Source organism: Giraffa tippelskirchi, chromosome 2 (genome assembly GCF_054371585.1).
Source record: "Giraffa tippelskirchi isolate mGirTip1 chromosome 2, T2T-mGirTip1v1.2.pri, whole genome shotgun sequence".
In the NCBI taxonomy this organism is placed as follows: Eukaryota; Metazoa; Chordata; class Mammalia; order Artiodactyla; family Giraffidae; genus Giraffa; species Giraffa tippelskirchi.
The window spans coordinates 143,796,367-143,817,896 of NC_137276.1; the positions used below are offsets into that span (position 1 = coordinate 143,796,367).

A 21,530-nucleotide genomic window follows, 5' to 3' on the forward strand; every position below is an offset into this window, starting at 1 on the left:
GCTCCTCTGTCCATGGGATTCTCCAGGCAACAATACAGGAATGGGTTGCCATGCCCTCCTCCAGGGTAACTTCCCAACCCAGGGATCAAACCTGCGTCTTTTACATCTCCTACATTGGCAGGCAGATTATTTACCACTGAGCCATCAGGAAGCCCAGTCCAGTATGACCTCATCTTAACTTATTTACACTTGAAAAGACTGTTTCCACTAAGGTTACATTCACAGGCTCCGAGTATACATGAATTGGGGTGTGTGTATTGGACACTATTCAATAAGACATGTAACATAAAAAATTGCAAAAAATAGCAGGTCTATGGTCCAAATATTTTATCTGGGTGTCACTGTAACTGAAAATAATATTTGGTTTGGTGTTTTTGAAGACTTGATTCTAACAGTGTATATATTAAAGGCTGGAAGAGTTATGTGAAGGCCCTTGGAGGAACAGGGGGAAAATGTCCTGGGCATAAAATCAGAAGCAATAATTCATTTAGTATTCATCTCTCCATGGCATTCCATATCTCTAAGCATTCTTAACACTTTAAAATACAACAACCAAAAACTAAAATTAACTATTTATTTTTAATAGGTAACAATGATATATAATTTTTTTGGAGTAATTACCTCATATTTAAGTTTGCCACTTAAATTTCTGAATTTTATTAACATTGTACATTTTATTTATTTTACAAATTAAATTCTTCTATTCTTTTGAGGATTAACACAATTTAGTATAATAAAATTTAAATGACAAAATGAATATATAGTGGCTAGTTAACCAAAATTTCTTTCATAAAGGGGTGGGAAAAACCACAAGATGTGGATATGCTGATATAAAATTATAAGGTCTCATCTGCAGAGCGATTTTCCAGATTTTATATGGTTAATACAAAAGAAAACAATGTGAATTTCCTTAAACAGACTGTGATTTCATTATCCTGAGTCAGTTTCAGTTTAGAAAATGTCACAATTTTAATGTTATTTAAAAATAGATCTTATTTTTAATATATCATTTTTCTAAGAATTCTGTTCACAATTTATATAGTTTATGACATGTTTATTATCTGCTCAAGCTGTCAACTATTCTTTTTATAGTTCCTTCATAATATTTATTGCTTGTCAGTGTTAAGTACTATTTAAAAATTTCTTTTGTACTAACTCCATCAGAGGTGGAGAGACCTAACTGAATGGTGATTCTTTGCCTATTTATGCTTCAAGGTTTAGAAAACTATGTTTATATCATCCTGTAATATTTACTGATTCTGGTAATTTAGGGACAAAGTAGAAAGGCCAGAGGAGGAAAGAAGAAAAAAAAACAACTAAAAAAAGAATGGCAAAAAAATGTGATAAGAAAACATGATACCTGAAACTGAATAATTTTCTTTTCAGTATTTTCCATGTAAGTCATTTAGATAGATTTATACAGATAAACTAGTTGGTTAAAAAGTAAAAATCTCAGTCAGATTATTTCTCTCTCCAATGTGGTAATGGAAGTAATCTCTTTGATTCCATAAATATATGTCTTCATTTTATTAGTTTAAGAAAATTAAAAATTATGGCATACAATTCAAGCTTATAACTTTAAAGAATTTAGTTTTTTTCTCTCAAAAGAGGAAGACTTCTGTTAACCTTCTTCTTAGTGAATAAGCACATAATTTGTGTTAGCTTTTTGGTTCTATTGTGTTAGTGAATTGCAGGTTTTTCAGACATCATACGTGCATCACATAATTTTCTGACCTCAATTACACTTCTTAGAAAACAACAGGTAATGAGTAATGGAATTGTTCAGAAGCTTTTTAAAACTTACACTTAAGAAATGAGATAAAAACACATTATAGAATTTTCTACTAGGATATTTTGTATTCAGCTACATTGCAAATCAATTGGAATTTTAAAAATATTAGCCTTTTAAATTGCTCATATTCTGTGACTTAAAAAATTTGTGAAAATATACAGATGTAGTGATTTATATCAAAATCTAATAATAAACCCTATCTGAATATTGAGTAATCCAAGCATGAGACAGTATTATATGATTAATAGTAACATATAAAAAAACATTCAAGGAGAGACACTTCCAACTGACTATGTGTCTTGGAACAAGGAGGGTCAAGAGAATTAGAAAGGAAGGCAGCACACTGAAGTTTCAGTTGCCCATCTCACTAGAGTATACGTCAAACAATTTTTTTTTAAATTTAAGAATACTGAATTTTAAGAAAATCAGATGTATATTATGGTTTTACACAATCAGTATAAGATCTGTTGGTTAAATAGCATCACAGACTCAGACATGAATTTGAGCAAACTCCAGGATATAGTGAAGGACAGGGGAGCCTGGCATGCTGCAGTATATGGGGTCCCAAAGAATCGGACTCAACTTAGTGACTAAACAACAACAAGTTCTGTTGACTACTTTCATTAATCAGGTAGATTGATTTATCTATAGTCCCTGTCTTCTTTTTAAAACACACTGAATTAAGGTTGCAGTATACTGAATGCTTCCAGAGTTGCCTACCTCTGCTCCCTCCTCTTGGGTTGTGTGCCTACCTTACTGAAAGCTAGTAGAGCCTTGATAATTGAGAAACTCCCGGTTGGTTTTCATTTGCATCCCTAAGCAATTATCTGCAATAATGCCAAACAGGTAAAAACTATTAATGCTTAAAGAAAAGGGTAAATGAATATAAAAATAGGAACAAGAGAAAATGCCAAATTGAGAAAAGGGTAAGAAACAACAGAGAGGAAGATTAAACTAAAAATCAAAGGAGAAAAAAAAAGAAGAAGTATGACAAAAAAAAAAAGGATTGAAGATAACTAGTGTGTTTAATCACGTTCCCTTGGATTAAGGCTATTTTCATGTTTGGTAATCTGGCACCATTAGAATTCTAGTCAGTGTGGTTAGTATTATCTGAAAACTCCCTTTATTCTTATTTCTAATTGATTACAAAAGAAAACAGGCATCTGGTATTGAAAATTACTTGATTTGTTTTCTATAATAATAATAATAGCAAGCATTTATGTAGCACTAACTATATGTCAGGCATTATCTTTATGCATGACACAGACGACCATCAATATGGTGCTTTATTATTATTCCATTTTACAGATAAGGAAGTGGAGGCAGCCAAATACTGGGGCATATTTATTGGAAAACATATCTCTATCTCACCAAACACACAAAAGTCATGTATTTAGTAGGATTCAAATTGCAGATATGCTTTGCTGGCTGTTATTTATCTTTTAAGCAACATACCCCATTTTATACCTGAGGAAACTCAAAGACCTGCAGTTCTCATGGAAGACTTGCAAGTTAGGCTTGCCAAGAGCGAATCTTGGGACAGTACTTAGATTTCCTGATTTGTAATCAAGTTACCCTCTATCACTGAATTTTGGTGCAAGTCAACAGCATCTTTAACCAAACTGTGATACATTTTGACTTCATATTCCAGTCAACATAACTATTGAACATTTTCAGCCTATAAGTTTTCATATGAATCCTGGGAAGAATCTGCATATTGGATTCAAGTCTGCTGAAATACTTAGAGGTAAACCAACAGTTCAACACATGGGAGATTCATTTTTGGCTAGATTTTTTCCTATGTCTGAGAATGCACATTTGTTTTTTAATTGAGAATCACTTCCCACTCCAGGCAAAAGCTATGTTAATCTACTTATATATATAGTTCAGTGCTAAAACCCTGTCTGTAATACTGTGGTCAAGTTGTATCTGTTTATGCTAGCTGCAATGAAGACTAATCATCTGTTAGAAGTAAAACAGTTTATCAACCTATAGAACTTTTACAAGAAAATCTATCTATAGAGTTCATCATGCCTGATAAATAATAATTTAAAGATTGTAAACTTTATGATGATTGTAAGAGGCCAAAACATTCAATTACATTTTAAAACAAAAGTGTAAACAAAATTGCTGAAAAACTTATTAGTTTTCCAGCATTTAGGGAGTGCATTCCCTATTTTCTTTACTTTGAATTGAGCAAAATAGTATAGCTAAGAAGACATGTAGTCTGTATTCTATCAAGCGTTTTGAGATAAATTTAATATATTTTTCTCCCATCTACAGGTCTGGCAGTATAAAAGTTTTCCAAAATTAAGTTTACTTTATTAACATTACAAAGCAGGCTAATGACAGTAGCTAGCAGGGAGAAAGTTATGTGTTTAAAAGATAAATATTTTTAATTTTCTCTCAAAAGATTTATTTGTAAAATTGTCTTTTTATACTGTACATGCTTTATGTAAGGAGTTTTGGCCTTGACAGTTATTAGATTTATTTGAAATGTATTAAATTTTGTGTATTCCAATTTACTGAAGAAAGCGTATCTCTTGTAATGCTTACTAATAAGTGCATCAGTTATTCATAGAATACCTTCCATAATTAGTACCACTGGCCATATTATTCCCTGATATTAAAACGGTATGGTAACTTTATCAAAATAGCAAGGAATTTAATTGTGGCTAAGGCCTGTTTATGGAATAATAAATACATATGGAAGTCAGTCCTATGAATTGCTCCTGATAAGTACTTAGAGTACCACTGACTAATTAGCTCCTGAAAGTGTATGTGTCATGTTAACTAAGGCAGTTCAAGCTTTGGATACAGACATTTGTCAATATTAAAATTATTAAGCAAACTGTTATTTTACATATAACCTTTTGCTTCATAGGTTTTATTAGATTTTGTAAGAGGATGCAAGAATGCTTTCTCACTTCAAATAGAGAACTTCTCAGTTTTAATTACCTTTCATTGGTGTGCCAGATAGGTAGATTTGAAAAACATAAAAATAGCAAATATGCTGTTAGCACAGAAGTCAGCTTTCACTAGAGGATATAGTACCTATTAAAAGAAATATAAATTATTTTTGCAGTTCACTGCTCTGCCCTATATCTAAAATATGTAATACACATGAACTTCAATTTGTAACTCAGTTCAGTTCAGCATGCATTTATAGGCTAGATCTTATGAATCAGATTCTTTGTTAGGCTCTGGAGACAGAAGGTATGACTCCTGCCCTTGAGAAGCATTCAGTTCATTAGGAGAAGACAGATCAGTAAACACAGCATAGTACTACAATAGAAGTACAGGCAAGCCTATGCTCAGTCTGACTATGCTCTAAGGTCTTTTTGGAATTCTTGCTAAAATTCTATAGATCCTTTTTCTGTGAAAGGTCAGAGAAAGCAATGGCAACCCACTCCAGTACTCTTGCCTGGAAAATCCCATGGACGGAGGAGCCTGGTAGGCTGCAGTCCATGGGGTCGCTAGGAGTCGGACACGACTGAGCGACTTCCCTTTCACTTTTCACTTTCGTGCTTTGGAGAAGGAAATGGCAACCCACTCCAGTATTCTTGCCTGGAGAATCCCAGGAACGGGGGGAGCCTGGTGGACTGCTGTCTATGGGGTCGCACAGAGTCGGACACGACTGAAGCGACTTAGCAGCAGCAGCTGTGAAAGGTCAGAGAGTAAATACTTTCAGCTGTGCCAGACCTGCAGTCTCCATCACAACTGCTCAACTCTCCCACTGTAGCTCAAGAACAGAAATATATAATATTTCAAGGAAAGAGCATGAGACATCTCCAAGCCTGTAGTGGAAATAATTTTGCTAGACTAGTGTTGTCACCCTGCTTATTTAACTTATATGCAGAGTACATCATGAGAAACGCTGGGCTGAATGAAGCACAAGCCGAAATCAAGATTGCTGGAATAAATATCAATAACCTCAGATATGCAGATGACACTACCCTTATGGCAGAAAGTGAGGAAGAACTAAAGAGCCTCTTGATGAAAGTGAAAGAGGAGAGTGAAAAAGTTGGCTTAAAGCTCAACATTCAGAAAACTAAGATCATGGCATCTGGTCCCATCACTTCATGGGAAATAGATGGGGAAACAGTGGAAACAGTGACAGGGCTGTTTTGGGGGGGCTCCAAAATCACTGCAGATGGTGACTGCAGCCATGAAATTAAAATATGCTTACTCCTTGGAAGAAAAGTTATGACCAACCTAGACAGCATATTAAAAAGCAGAGACATTACTTTGCCAACAAAGATCCATCTACTAAAGCCTATGGTTTTTCCAGTAGTCATGTATGGATGTCAGAGTTGTGCTATAAAGAAAGCTGAGCACCAAAGAATTGATGTTTTTGAACTGTGGTGTTGGAGAAGACTTTTGAGAGTCCCTTTTAATGCAAGGAGATCCAATCAGTCCATCCTAAAAGAAATCAGTTCTGAACATTCATCGGAAGAACTGATGCTGAAGCTGAAACTCCAAAATTTTGGCCACCTGATGCGATGAGCTGAGTCATTTGAAAAGACCCTGATTTTGGGAAAGACTGAAGGCGGGAGGAGAAGGGGACGACAGAGGATGAGATGGTTGGATGGCATCACCGACTTGATGGACATGAGTTTGAGTAAAGTCCGGGAGTTGGTGATGGACAGGGAGGCCTGGCATGCTACAGCCCATGGGGTTGCAAAAAATCGGACATGGCTGAGTGACTGAACTGAACTGATAGGTGTAGAACCTGTAATCACTAAGGGTAGACTGTAGTTATTTTTTGCTGTGTTTTTAAAGAAGTCTTTCAGCTTATTTGGAAATAATGCTGCTGCAATAAGGCATCTTAAGAACATTTAAAAATCATGATTCCTAAGTTAATTTGTAAAATGTTGTAACAGACTTTGGCTCAAAGCGGTAAACTGAGTTTGCAATACAGCTTGACATATCTACTGTGGTTAATATGAGCCTTGTGATACCTTTAAATACTTAACTACTGCTCTGTAATTAAATGCTGGAATTCCAGCTTGCCAGGTTTCTTGATCGCCAGGTTCCCTGCTCATTATCACCTCTTTATGGTTGTTCATGACTGTTCCCACCTGCAATGCCTTTCCCTTGATTAGGCCAATGCAGAGCTGCAGCTCTTAGAGGCCTACCCACAATCCCCCAGGGCTGTGAAGCATTCCAAGAGGACGCCAGCTGCCCTAGCCACTGCCTGCTCTGCCCTCTGGTACTTTCGCCTCTGTCACAGCCTCTTGTGATTCATTTTGCTGGGTGAGTCGTCTTATTCTTTTGTTGTTAGTTAGGAGTAATTTTTGTCTCCATAACTAGATGATACTTTCCTGAATCTTAGCAAACCCAGAACTGGACATCTATCAGATACGCAGGAAATACTTGTTGAATGATTCATTTCATTTGGATATTATCTAAGTTTGCGCATGTGTGTATCATTCCTCTTGGCATTATGTGGAATATTGTTTTTATGCCAAGGCTTTTCGAAGTTACTTAAATGTGCTTTTAAACCCAAGTGTAGCTGGCGGAAGGCATTTTTGTTTTTTTCCTTACAGAATCTAGTTCTTTGTGACTGAGGTTCGGAGGTAGAAGGAAAGTAGAGAGAAAAATCATTTCATCTTCTTTCTAAGTGCACAGGGCCTTTGGGGATTTTAATAGCCACCTCTAAATCAGTTGAACAGATATTTTTCGTAAAAGATGGGATATAGTGTTTGAAATGTTGAAAAGTCCCTTTGTCAAATTGTTATTACTGTTCGCATTTTACATTCAACAGAACCCAAAACATATGTGTACGCATTGCTACTAAGCCTTTTCTTTTTGGATGCTATGAGTATATGACTTACATATTCTTATGTATTTATAGCTTTCTGTGGCCCAGTGTACCAGTTCCTTATAGGGTTTTTGATTTTTATTTTTTGCACAATCTCATTACTATAAAATTTCTATCTCAGTTTAGTCACAATTATGGGAAAGATGATTAATTGTATACATAACCTGTTAGCTTCAGTAGAAATTAGATTTTAAAGGTAAATAATTTTTTAGATACAAATTAAGCATTCTGTGGTGCCTTTCCACTCTCCTAAGTCTTACACATACCTGGTTAATTTCTTTTATAGAATAAGAAATGTTACCCTAGGGACCAGAAAAAAAGATAGTGATATGTAACCAATGGACTGCTAGTAAATTTGGATCAGTTTACAAAGTAATAGTATCAGATTGAGAGTTTTGAAGTAAGTAGGCTGTTTTAGACCAGAATAGTTGGAGAAATGAGATGCTAAAAATAAATTTACCTACTAGGCTTGCAGAAAACAGGAGAAGCTCACGCAATTGTAGAAAAATCAGGAGGAACAACAGCCACACAAGCTATCCTCACCCTTCAGCTGAATAGAATTAGGAAGATCAGGTGACCATTTTAGTCCTTTCCTGTGTGGGGTCAAGAAATATTAAAAACCCCCAGCTAGTCATCACAAAGAATGTTCCTGGGGCTACAGATTTTAGGTCTGGAATGAAATCTGGGAAACTTTATTTTAGAAACACCCCCACAAAGATATCCGATTATTAGCTAAATTTGAGAATTACTAATTCCCTAGGCTTCAGGAGGTCTGGTTTCAGGCCAGTTTCAGAACTGGTGATTCAGGCAGTTTCCTAGACTGACTAAAAATCAGGTTCAGTTCAGTCGTTCAGTCGTGTCTGACTCTTTGCGACCCCATGAACGGCAGCATGCCAGTCCTCCCTATCCATCACCAACTTCCAGAGTCTACCCATACCCATGTCCATTGAGTCGATGATGCTATCTCATCCTCTGTTGTCCCCTTCTCCTCCTGCCTTCAATCTTTCCCAGCATCAGGATCTTTTCAAATGAGTCAGCTCTTCGCATGAGGTGGCCAAAGTATTGGCGTTTCAGCTTCAACATCAGTCCTTCCAATGAACACCCAGGACTGATCTCCTTTAGGATGGACTGGTTGGATCTCCTTGCAGTCCAAGGGACTCTCAAGAGTCTTCTAGGCTAACAATCTACCATTGGGCCAGTCAAAACTGGATTCTTGTAGTGGTGGGAACCGTGTTTTCCTTTTGGAGGAGTTTGGGTTTTATGCTGTACCGTTAATATAATGGTCCCCAACATTTCTGGTACCAGGGACCTGTTTTGTGGAAGACAATTTTTTCCATGCACTAGTATAAAGAAAGCTGAGCACCAAAGAATCAATGCTTTTGAACTGTGGTGTTGCAGAAGACTCTTGAGAGTCCCTTGGACTGCAAGGAGATCCAACCAGTCCATCCTAAAGGAGATCAGCCCTGGGTGTTCATTGAAAGGGCTGATGTTGAAGCCAAAACTCCAATACTTTGGCCACCTGATGCAAAGAACTGACTCATTTGAAAAGATCCTGATGCTGGGAAAGATTGAAGGCAGGAGGACAAGGGGACGACAGAGGATGAGATAGTTAGATGGCATCATCGACTCAATGGAGATGAGTTTGACTAGACTCTGGGAGTTGGTGATGGACAGGGAGGCCTCTGAACTGAGGGTTGAGGGGTAGGTGGTTTGGGGATGAATCAAACACATTTACATTTATTGTGTACTTTATTTCTATTATTACATCAGCTCTGCCTCTGTCATGCATTAGATCCCCAAGTTTGGGGAACTTTGTGGTAGGGAATAGGAAGTCACTCAGCCTTCTGGAGTTCCTTCTAGTTCTGTGGCGATCAAGCCATCATTACTTACAAAGTCACTAGAAAATTGTATTCTCACATTGATCTGAGTGCTCTCAGGTCAGTAAAATTTGGTTTAAAGGAAAAGGGTTTCTTTTGTTGTTGTTGTTGTTTTAAAATACATGCTTAATTTTATCCTTAAATGTTTATATCTTGTTAAACAGGTAAGACCAAATTCAACATTTTTATGGTATTTTTCTAATATAAAGAAATGATCTGATGATGAACTTTAGCTTGTGCTAAATTTTGTCTGGAGCAGCATTGAAACTTTTGCTGCCTCAACCATCTGTAGGGCATATTAAAGTACAACTTGTTGGGCCACAGTCCCAGAGTTTCTGACTCAGAATGGGGTGGGCATAGAATTTTCATTTCTGGTAATTATCAGGTAATGCTGATGTCACTGGTCCTAAGATAATACTTTGAGAACCATAGACTATACTAGCCTTAGAGTACAGAGTAAGAACAGAGAAAGTAATAATTTTCATTAGTGTTTTTCAAACATAGTAAATTTAGTACTTAATTTTTGTGAGAATGTTGCCCAAAGGATGTGTATTAAAATGCTAATTTGGTAATACACTACTATAAAAGAACTATATTTTTTAATCCTAATAATGTAAAAACAGAACCAAGTAATACACAGTAAGGCATTAAGCAGTAAGTATGCTGATTTGACGTATTAGGTACTGTTTACAATGTTACTATTTTAGCTTTTCTCAAGAAAAATATTTTACTCTGTGTTGTTTGAAAGAAGTTAGTAATATCTGAAGACTGTATTTTGGTTATCAGTGCTAGAATCTATGTACATGTGTTTAAAAGGTTGTTCTTTTTATTGAGAGAAAAATAATTTTATAACAAATATAGGAATTTGTAGTTTTTCTAAAACTCTATTTTAGTATTTAGGCATAAAAATTAGTATTAAAAAGATTAATGCTAAAAAGCTATGCTTTTGTTTTGAATGATTGTATTCACAAATATAATTTGAGATTGTATGAAAGTAGCTTTGGTAGCTTTGTTCAAAAAATATTCATAAAGATTACCTTTTTAAAAAATTAGTTTATTTATCTGTTTTTTAACTTTACCATATTGTATTTGTTTTGCCATACATTGACATGAATCCACCATGAGTGTGCGTGTTTTCCCCTTCCAGAACCCCCGTCCCACCTCCCTCCCCATCCCATCCCTCTTAAATTCTATTTTTCCTCAATCTAGGATGAATAAATTATATAGACTATAAAGACAAAATTATAATTCTTTAATATTTCACTATGATCAAGTTTATCCAATCTCATACCTTTACACTGCAGGACACTTAGTGCTACTGACCTCTTAGCAGTTTGTGATACTCATTCAACTTAAAAATATAAATTCTAAATATGTATTTTTTTAAATATAGAGAGTGGTACACTATATCAAACAAAGAATAAAGGTCTCTTTACTAGCACAGCCATGAAAAGATTAACAACTATTTCCCTCTGGACTGATGTTGAGTAGTGTGGGTTTATATTACTTTAAGTGTCTTAAATGATAAATGAAGGGGATACACTATCACCTGGAGAAGGCACTGGCGCCCCACTCCAGTCCTCTTGCCTGGGAAATCCCATGGGCGGGGGAGCCTGGTGGGCTGGTGACCCACTCCAGTGCTCTTGCCTGGGAAATCCCACTGACGGAGGGGCCTGGTGGGCTGCTGACCCACTCCAGTCCTCTTGCCTGGGAAATCCCACTGACGAAGGGGCCTGGTGGGCTGCTGACCCACTCCAGTCCTCTTGCCTGGGAAATCCCACTGACGAAGGGGCCTGGTGGGCTGGTGACCCACTCCAGTGCTCTTGCCTGGAGAATCCCAGAGACGGAGGGGCCTGGTGGGCTGGCGACCCACTCCAGTGCTCTTGCCTGGGAAATCCCATGGGCAGGGGAGCCTGGTGGGCTGGTGACCCACTCCAGTGCTCTTGCCTGGGAAATCCCACTGACGGAGGGGCCTGGTGGGCTGGACCCACTCCAGTGCCCTTGCCTGGGAAATCCCAGGGACAGAGGGGCCTGGTGGGCTGGTGACCCACTCCAGTGTTCTTTCCTGGAGAATCCCAGGGATGGGGGAGCCTGGTGGGCTGGTGACCCACTCCAGTACTCTTGCCTGGGAAATCCCTTGGACGGAGGAGTCTGGTGGGCTGGTGACTCACTCTAGTCCTCTTGCCTGGGAAATCCCACTGATGGGGGAGCCTGGTGGGCTGGACCCACTCCAGTGCCCTTGCCTGGGAAATCCCGGGGATGGAGGGGCCTGGTGGGCTGGTGACCCACTCCAGTCCAATTGCCTGGGAAATCCCACTGACTGGGGAGCCTGGTGGGCTGGTGACCCACTCCAGTGCTCTTGCCTGGGAAATCCCACTGATGGAGGGGCCTGGTGGGCTGGTGACCCATTCCAGTGCTCTTGCCTGGAGAATCCCAGGGACGGGGGAGCCTGGTATGCTGGTGACCCACTCCAGTACTCTTGCCTGGGAAATCCCCTGGACGGAGGAGTCTGGTAGGCTGCAGTCCATGGTGTCGCTAAGAGTCAAACACTACTGAGCGACCTCACTTTCCCTTTTCCTTTTCATGCATTGGAGAAGGAAATGGCAACCCACTCCAGTGTTCTTGCCTGGAGAATCCCAGGGATGGGGGCGCCTGCTGGGCTGCCGTCTATGGGGTTGCACAGAGTCGGACACGACTGAAGCGACTTAGCAGCAGCAGCACACTATCACCAGATAGTCTCAATACTTTTTCATTTATTTATTGATGCCAAGAAATCAACAGCAATATGGATTAGCTAATCCTTTCTTTTAAATGCAAAATCTGGATCTTTCTAACAACATAAATAATATTTCTTGATTTTTATATTTATGTAGAGTTGACTTATTGGTTTCATATTTAAATAATATATTTTGCCAAATATTGTTTAACAGAAAGAAGCAAAAAGAAAAAATGGTGATAAAATAGTGCTTAAGAAATGGAACTTATTTGTTAAAATATTTCTTGGTTGCCTTTGAGTTTAATCACACAGGGTGAGTATTTAATGGGTAGGAATTTAAACTCCTCCAAAGGTAAAGGGCAGTAATTGGAATTTGTACATTTGCAGTTGAGGAATGGATCGTGATTAACTCTATACAGAGTAGCACATGGTTTTTACCTGGTCAGCAGCGTTGCTGTTAATCTTTAATCTATACAGAAAAACTAAAGAAGTGATGGTGTGGCGATCTGTAGTCCAAATAAGTAAAATCTTAGACAACAGCCATATGGTTTAAAACTATTTAGGTTTATTTTTATACTCAAAGTCAATTATGCCACATCTTCCAAAGGGAGAAGTGCACACTGGGGAATATTTTGCTAAGAGAACATTACCAGCTCAGAGTCTTAAAACACTTGACCTTTATTCGCCATCTACAGTCTGTTCCCATTACTTGTTCTAGTATCACCATCTTGCTCCTGTGTTATTGCTTCAAAACATTTGTTTTAGCAGCAAAATTCTTTTAATAGAGCTTTAAGTGGTGCCATTTTCTATCTGAACTTAAGGAATGCTTTTCTCAAAGGATAAAAATTGTGGAACCCAATAGTTTTGTCTGTGAAGTATCAGATTCACCAGCTTTCATCAAATAGTTCTTGGCCAGCTGAGGAAAAGTGAAAACAGTTTTGCTAATGAGATCTTGCTGTCTAGTGGATTTTAATGGAATGATTTGGTGTGTCTCTTAGAAACCTTTACCCAATATGTCTACTCCATGTTTAGCAGAACCCTGTCTAGGATGATGAAGTCTGGTATTATAAAGTCGGAATGTTCTTTCAGGACAGGATAGTTAAGGCTCTCAGATGCCACTAAATTGTGCATGTCTCACTGGGTTCCCACATAAAACCTACTTGTTCACCCACTTGTAAAATTATAAACAATTAGTTTATATAATTGGTATAAAATAATAAAGAGAATATCACCTTTTGAATATATATAGATACTATAACTTCAGAACTACTAGATTTAAACCTCCTACCTAAATGTCTTAGCTGTTGAGATTTACACTATTTTTTTAAAAATGAAAATAAAAAAAAAAATTGGAGTGTAGTTGCTTTACAACTAGTTGTGTTGGTTGTTACAGTATAGCAAGATGAATAAGTCATACATATACATATATCCCCTCCTTTCTGGATTTCCTTCCTATTCAGGTCACCACAGTGTATTAAGTAGAGCTATGCAGTATGTACTCATTACTGTACTATTTCTTGATTTTACTATATAACACACCTTTCTTTCAGAAATAGACTTACTTTTATTTATGCAGTTCCCCTCTAGAGGGGGAGGGTGTCCAATAATTGTGTATGGCTCTCTCCTCCTGGCCATAGTTTCTAGCCCCAAAGGTGGACTTCGGATATAATCTTACTTAACCACCAAAGAGAGACCAATTCTGACTATCCCAAGTTTCATAGCCTGAGGAATTGTCTCAGTGGCTGTTACCAGTCAATGGAGTATATCCCATATGAAAACTCACTCTCAGCAGGTTTCTTTTCCACCGATTACACACATATCTAAAATGTATAAAGAGAGGAAAACAAAGCCAGTGTTTTCATAACCAGGGAATAGAGTTGAAGAATCTTGGTGGTGCTCAAGTTTGTAGCTCAAGTTAGACCTGAAGCCTTGGGGCATTCTGGCCTATAGTTCAGCTTGGTAGTGTGATACCCTAGTATCCTTCTGGTGGTGGTGGTGGTGGTGGTGGTAGTGTAGTTTCTAAGTCATGTCCAACTCTTGCAACCCCATGGACTGCAGCCCACCAGGCTCCTCTGTCCATGGGATGCTCCAGGCAAGAATACTGGAGTGGGTTGCCATTTCCTTCTCCAAGTGTCCTTCTATAGGTTTTCAATTTTGCACTTTCAAGTCTGTATTGGCCACATGACAGGGACAACATGTCCTGAGGTAAGTTGGGTGCTAAGAGAATGTTGCACAACATGGCTTAGGGTACAATGACAAATTGTATCCTTCCTAGCATCCTCTTAGCAGACTACACTATTTGGATGCTGTAAGACCATGCTTTGTGGACCAACATGTTTATTAAGAGTTATTATTTTATTAAAATAAAATAACATTTCTGGAAAATAAAAGCACAGAAAAACAGAAAAAAGCTACCTTTGTAATCAATATGAAGGTTATCAGCTACGTTGTTATAAGATTACTCCTTAGAAAAAGAACAGGGCAGCAATGCCAGTAAGATTAATGAATGTATTTTGTCTAGAACATACTGAGTGTAACCAAGCAAAGATTTCTATATAGGAAAAAATGGACAGACTGTGGCTAATATTTCTTGAGGTGGTGTGAGTTAATATTTATTCCTGAGTAAACATTTTGTATAGTCACTATTTTAGTAAACTGTTTTTTCTTTGTAATTACTGTGTTATGGCCAATATCTTTTTATCCTTCTAGAAAAAGATTGAAAGCCAAATCTGGCCCATAACCTGTTTCTGTAAATGTTTTTTGGAGCAAAACCATACTCACTCATTTAGTATTGTCCGTGGCTATTTTCACACTATAAAGGCAGAAGTGAGTGGTTGTGACAGAACATATGCCCTGCAAAACCTCAAATATCTGTCTGTGTACAGAGAAATATCAAATGCCTGTCTGTGTATAGAGAAATTTTTGTTGATCTCTGTTATAAAAATTATTTTCCTGTTGTGAGAATTGGTTTTAATTGCCATATTTTTGTAATATATTTTAGGAATAAAGCCACTGTATAAATTTAAAAATAGATGCATACATTTTATCTCCTTTTGTCTAGTACATTCTGTGAGCTAAACTTGTTTGGATCAACTCTTGTGATAACTCTCCTGATTGAATCTTCCATTTGGAAAAAAAAATGTTAGAATATGAACCACATTTCTGAATGTTTCCTAACTTTCTAGTCCCTTTAGAAAGAGTCCTTTTTATGTACAACCCTTCTGGTTATTTTTAGCTCTTCAGGAGCAACAAAGGTTTTCCTAAATTCCATCCTCTCACCTATTCAGATTTCCACTCATGTTTTGATCTGTCTTGAACTACACTAAGATTAAGCTTTTTCATAAGCTTGAGGCACAGCAGAGTTGAGAACATAATTCCATGATACTGAAGGTTTATGCTTTATATCAGCTCTAGGTGACATATTCTTTCAAAATAGGAAACTGACATAGAAATTAAAATTTCACCTCTGGCTTTTACCAGAGCACTATTAGGTAAGGTTATTTAATTTTTACAATGGTTCACAAGGCTCTACATGATGAGAAACATACATTCATATGTGTGCAGTAGTGAGGGTCCATACTGTGCCTTTCTGCCCTCATCTATGATTATCTCCCTTCTTGATGTTCCTCACAGGAGAGGTTGGATCTTTAGCTCTTGGTCTTTGCCCACGAGGCTCTTTCTCTCTGGGATTCATTCTCCTAGATGCTTGGATGGTCTGTTGGCTTGTACCTTTGATGTCTTCTCTTGATACTACGTTGAAAATTGTGCAACTCCTTATAATACACACATCCGCTATTCATTGTTCCTATTTCTTTAGCACTTATCATGGATGTTAAATATATTGTACTGCTCTATTTTGTCTACTTGAAATTAGCCCTTTTGAGTTTCAGAAATTTGATTATTTGGTTTCCTGTGTTCCTAGTACTCACAGTGGAAGGTTCTCTTAAAATATAGGTTGAAAAAATTAATAAGTTACATAAAACATTTGGAAGTGAATGGATTTGGAAAAAATGCAGATAGTGTAAGTTAAATATGTGCAAATTATAAAGAGCTGGTTCTATTGCAGTTTATTGCAAACATTTAAAGTTACTTTTTCTGAGAGTAGAAAACATTCTTGTACTTCTAGAATAGCTCACCAAAATAAAAATAGCCAACAATTCTATTCTTCAGTTTTAGGATCAAATACTAACTCTAACCATTTATATTCTTAGAGCACTGAAATTTTAGCCAATGAGGTTTTAAAATCCACAATATTCACAGTAAGGGAATATAGAAGTCATTTTGTACTTTTATTATCCCTCCCTCCATTCCTCTTTCCCAGCTTTCTAACTTGCATTAGGGGGCTGGATCTCTTATATTTCGTAGCTTAAGAATGGAGCCTTCAGATTTCAGGGAAGGAATTTTGCTTTTATTCATACAATATTAATCATGTACATTAGATTTTTCAATAAAAAGTATGTCAAATCAGCAAATACTATATAATTACAAAATAAATCAATTGCATATGATCTTACGAAAGAACAGACTTATAAAGATCATAATTTGGCACAAAGAAAACTGAATTTAAAAATCTTATTATGAGACTAGGCTTTAAAACACACCATTTGGTGAACTTAACACTTTAGTGTCATGTTCAGCTTCACTATTTACTATGTAAAATGAAACCATGACAACAATATTTGAAGGAATTTTTCCGATTTTTTCTATTAATCAATGTAGGTGTGTGCATACATTTTAAAGCTCTTGAAAGAACATGTGAAGCATATTCCAAATAAAACAATTTAAACTGTAGAGGAAAGCATTGCCTGCCATTAAAGCAGTGCACTAAATAGTTTCTACTCAAATGGTCATTCTCATGTCATGCTTCGGTACTGTAAGCTTGTTTCTCTGAGACCTGATAAAGCATAAAGATGTTTAATTTAATGAAACACCTAAGGTATATCTATACATAACAGCTTAGGTACTAAGAAATGTCTGCCTTTTCCTGCCTTATTGATTAAGCAGTATATGTTTGCAGAAAACAGAATAATAAAATAAGTTATATTTAGTCTTACTATGGCAGTTAAGTCAATTTAGATCTAACTTTGCAAGTTTTTGTTGTCATGTTAAACTCTAATTACTTCTTTTGATGAAAAGCTTACTTATAATACTATAATAAGGTATTAATTTTGACAAATGTTTGGTCAAAATTTATTAAAAATTTTATAAGGGTTATAATGTTTTAAAAAGTTTTACCAATACCATATATCAAATGATAACAACTAAAAGATATATTGTAAATCATGTAGCTTAATTTTGTTGACAGTAATATTTGTTTAATTTTGTTAATAGTCTCTTTTTTTGGAGGATGGAGGACTTTAAAGTTCCTCCTTACCAAGAACTCATCTATAATTTTTTTGGAAAAAAAACTGATATCCTGAATAGCATAATGTCCACCTGAAAAACTCCTTTAATATTAATATTTTCAATTAAACAGAAGCAAATGATTATAATATAAATTATACATTTTAATAAGAACAAATTCACTTTCATTCATTCTTTCTTTCACTAAAAATACACTGAATTAGTGTGAGTGAAAATTGCTTAGTTGTGTCCGACTATTTGCAATCCTGTGGACTCTACAGTCCATGGAATTCTCCAGGCAAGAATACTGGAGTGAAAAGCCATTATCTTCTCCAGGGGATCTTCCCCACCCAGGGATTGAACCTAGGTTTCCTGCATTGTAGGCAGATTCTTTACCATCTGAGCCACCAGGGAAGCCAAAAAACACATTAAGTACTTACTAAATACAAGTGTAATTTAGAAATATTTGCATGGCATTTCAAGAATTTTTAGGAAAAAAAAAATATTTAGACATTCAATTTTTTCAAAATGTTCTCAAGAGGACTTGATAAAAGTATAATTTCAGTTAAATCAATTGAAATAATTAAAGGCAGAAGCTTTAAAATATTAGGTTTATAATTTTTTTTATAGAAAATATAAAGTAGATATGTTTAATTAGACCTTTTCCATGAAATCCAACTTTACATATCACAGAATTTGTAAATTTAAAGAATGTAAAGTTATTAGGAGTTTATAAAATACATATATTTAAAATATAAGTGTTGTGGCTTATGTCCACCATGAATGATATATTGAAATCCTAGCCTTTGACTGTGTGGATCACAATAAACTGTGGAAAATCCTGAAAGAGATGGGAATACCAGACCACCTGACCTGCCTCTTGAGAAACCTGTATGCAGATCAGGAAGCAACAGTTAGAACTGGACATGGAACAACAGACTGGTTCCAAATAGGAAAAGAATTACATCAAGGCTGTATATTGTCACCCTGCTTATTTAACTTATATGTAGAGTACATCATGAGAAACTCTGGGCTGGATGAAACACAAGCTGGAATCAAGATTGCCGGAAGAAATATCAATAATCTCAGATGTGCAGATGACCCGACCCTTATGACAGAAAGTGAAGAACTAAAGAGCCTCTTGATGAAAGTGAAAGAGGAGAGTGAAAAAGTTGGCTTAAAGCTCAACATTCAGGAAACTAAGATCATGGCATCTGGTCCCATCTCTTCATGGCAAATAGATGGGGAAACAGTGGAAACGGTGTCCAACTTTATTTTTCTGGGCTCCAAAATCACTGCAGATGGTGACTGCAGCCATGAAATTAAAAGACTCTTACTCCTTGGAAAGAAAGTAATGACCAACCTAGATAGCATATTTAAAAGCAGAGACATTACTTTGCCAACAAAGGTCTGTCTAGTCAAGGCTACAGTTTTTCCAGTGGTCATGTATGGTTGTGAGATTTGGACTATAAAGAAAGCTGAGCACTGAAGAATTGATGCTTTTGAACTGTGGTGTTGGAGAAGACTCTTGAGAGTCCCTTGGACTGCAAGAAAATCTAACCAGTCCATCCTAAAGGAAATCAGTCCTGGGTGTTCATTGGAAGGACTGATGTTGAAGCTGAAACTCCAATACTTGGCCATCTGATGTGAAGAGCTGACTCATTGGAAAAGACCTTGATGCTGGGAAAGATTGAAGGCAGGAGGAAAAGTGGATGACAGAGGATAAGATGGCTGGATGGCATCATCGACTCGATAGATATGGGTTTGGGTGGACTAAGGGGTTTGGTGATGGACAGGGAGGCCTGGCGTGCTGCGGTTCATGGGGTCACAAGGAGTCGGACAAGAGTGAGTGACTGAACTGAACTGAATGTCCAATACCTGTGAATGTGACCCTACTTGGAGAGAGGATCTTTGCAGATGTAATCAAGTTAAAATGAAGTAATAGTAGATGAGGGTGGACCCAAGTCCAATGACTGGTAGAGAATCCATGTGAAGACACAGAAATATAATGTCACATCACATGCAACATATGGGAGAAGGCCATGTGATGATGGAACACTTGGAATGATGGTTCTTCAAGCCAAGTAAAGTCAGAGATTTCTGGCCACCAACAGAAGCTAGGAGAGAGGCATAAGGCACATTTTCCCTCAGCTCCCCCAGAAAAACAATCTTGCCAACACCCTGATTTTTAGATTTCTTGCCTTCACAAGTGTTAGAAAAAATTCTGTTTAAGGCACCCAATTTGTGGTAATTTGTTATGGCAGCCTTAAGAAATTAATACAGCAACTCTTGATTTGTAAACAAAATCCCCTTATGGTCAATTAAAGAAGAATCTCACTAAATTTATATTGAGAATTACAAAAGACATAACATATGCCCCTCATTGCAGGAAATTTAGCTTTTAAATGATGGTTGTAAAATTAATAGCTGCCCGCCCCCCCAAGCTCTGCACAATGTAACAGGATTAGGTAGTGCTGCATAGGACAGGAAACAAAATAAGTTCGACAGGGTAGAAATTTTGTGATTACTGAAAGAAGCCCACAAATGGTTAGGAAGGCAGGAGTTGGCATGATGCTCTGTCTTATCTCTTTACCTATCTCACATGGCTTCCATTCTAGGTCAAGATCATGGGTTGAGCTTCAGCCACTACATGCACATTTGTCAGTTAAAGAAAGTGAATGAGGGTGACACCCTTTCCCTTCTAGGATACTTCTCAGAAGCTACACATTACACTTCTGTTCCTATCCCAGAAGCCAGATGTTAATCACATGGCCACAGTTTGCTGCAAAGTAGACTGGAAGCTTTTTCCCCCAGTGGTTTCATGCCTAGCTGAAGATCAGCGATCCTAATACTAATAAAGGAGATAAAAATGGATATATGGGTACATCTGCAGAAACCACACTCAAGTATCCACAAATGAAACAAACCCTTCTGAAGCACAATTTTAAGTAAACAAACAAACAAACAAAATCAATTTTCACATTATGAGACAGCAGTTGAAATTAAGTCACAAAGTGAAATGGACCACCCACAGCCAGAACTCTCAATTCTACCGTGTAAATATCTTGAAGATCTTTCTACTTCTCTGCTGATGACATTTTTCACCTGGACCATTGTAATAGCATCTTCCTGATGAATTGTCCTGCCTCTCTCTTCTTTCATCTTGCAATGTATCTTTACCCTTTATTGATTTTCAGTATCCTGAAGATGATGTTGTGGTATTTGACATGTCTTACAAGGTCTTTTGTCAGCTTCTTACCTCCCATCTTGATATTCTATTGCCCTTCATTGTGTTCTCTGCTTCAGTCAGCTTGTCTTCTGTTCTTTCATTGTTGACTAGTTTTTTATCATTTTTCCCACTTATCCAACTGCTTGGATTATTCATATCTACCATCTTTACCTAGACGACTTCAACTAATATTTTAAACTTCAGCCTAAAATTGTATTCTTAGGGAACCCTTCTTTAGCTTGATTTTATTGGTTCAGTAGGCTCCCTGTGACTATGTACTCCTTGTTCTTTTTTTTCTTTTTTAATTACTGATCTTATTTAGAATTTTTAAAAATATCTGTCTTCCTCCTAGCAAAAGACATCTTTTGTTGATTGCTTTATCTCCAATGCCTAATATAGGGTTGAGGTATGGTAATAGTAAGAGCTCACTAATCACCTGTTAGATTAAAAATATTCAATTTTATAAGAGTTTTTCATAAATATATAATTTGGTAAATATTCTTTATACCTACTAATTATTCATTGCTTTTCCAGACTCAAGCATGATTTTAGGCCTGTAGTATTTTATGACTACTTTCTGAATGAATAGAATTACAAAGTTTTTTAAAAATATTAACCGACATAACTGCTTCTTCTGTATCGTAGGTATGGTGGTAGAATCTGGATGTACACTAGAGAATAAAAGCAGCATTGATCTCATCCTTACAGAACTTCATTCTTGGATAAATTATTTATATATCTAATAAGAC

At 36.9% G+C, this 21,530-nt stretch overlaps 1 protein-coding gene across 2 annotated transcripts in view; it reads left to right on the forward strand.

The window, feature by feature from the left end:
* The window catches only part of NAALADL2 (N-acetylated alpha-linked acidic dipeptidase like 2), a 1,599,429-nt gene that overhangs the window by 648,446 nt on the left and 929,453 nt on the right, over positions 1–21,530 (forward strand). The gene's annotated exons all lie outside the window — the stretch shown is intronic.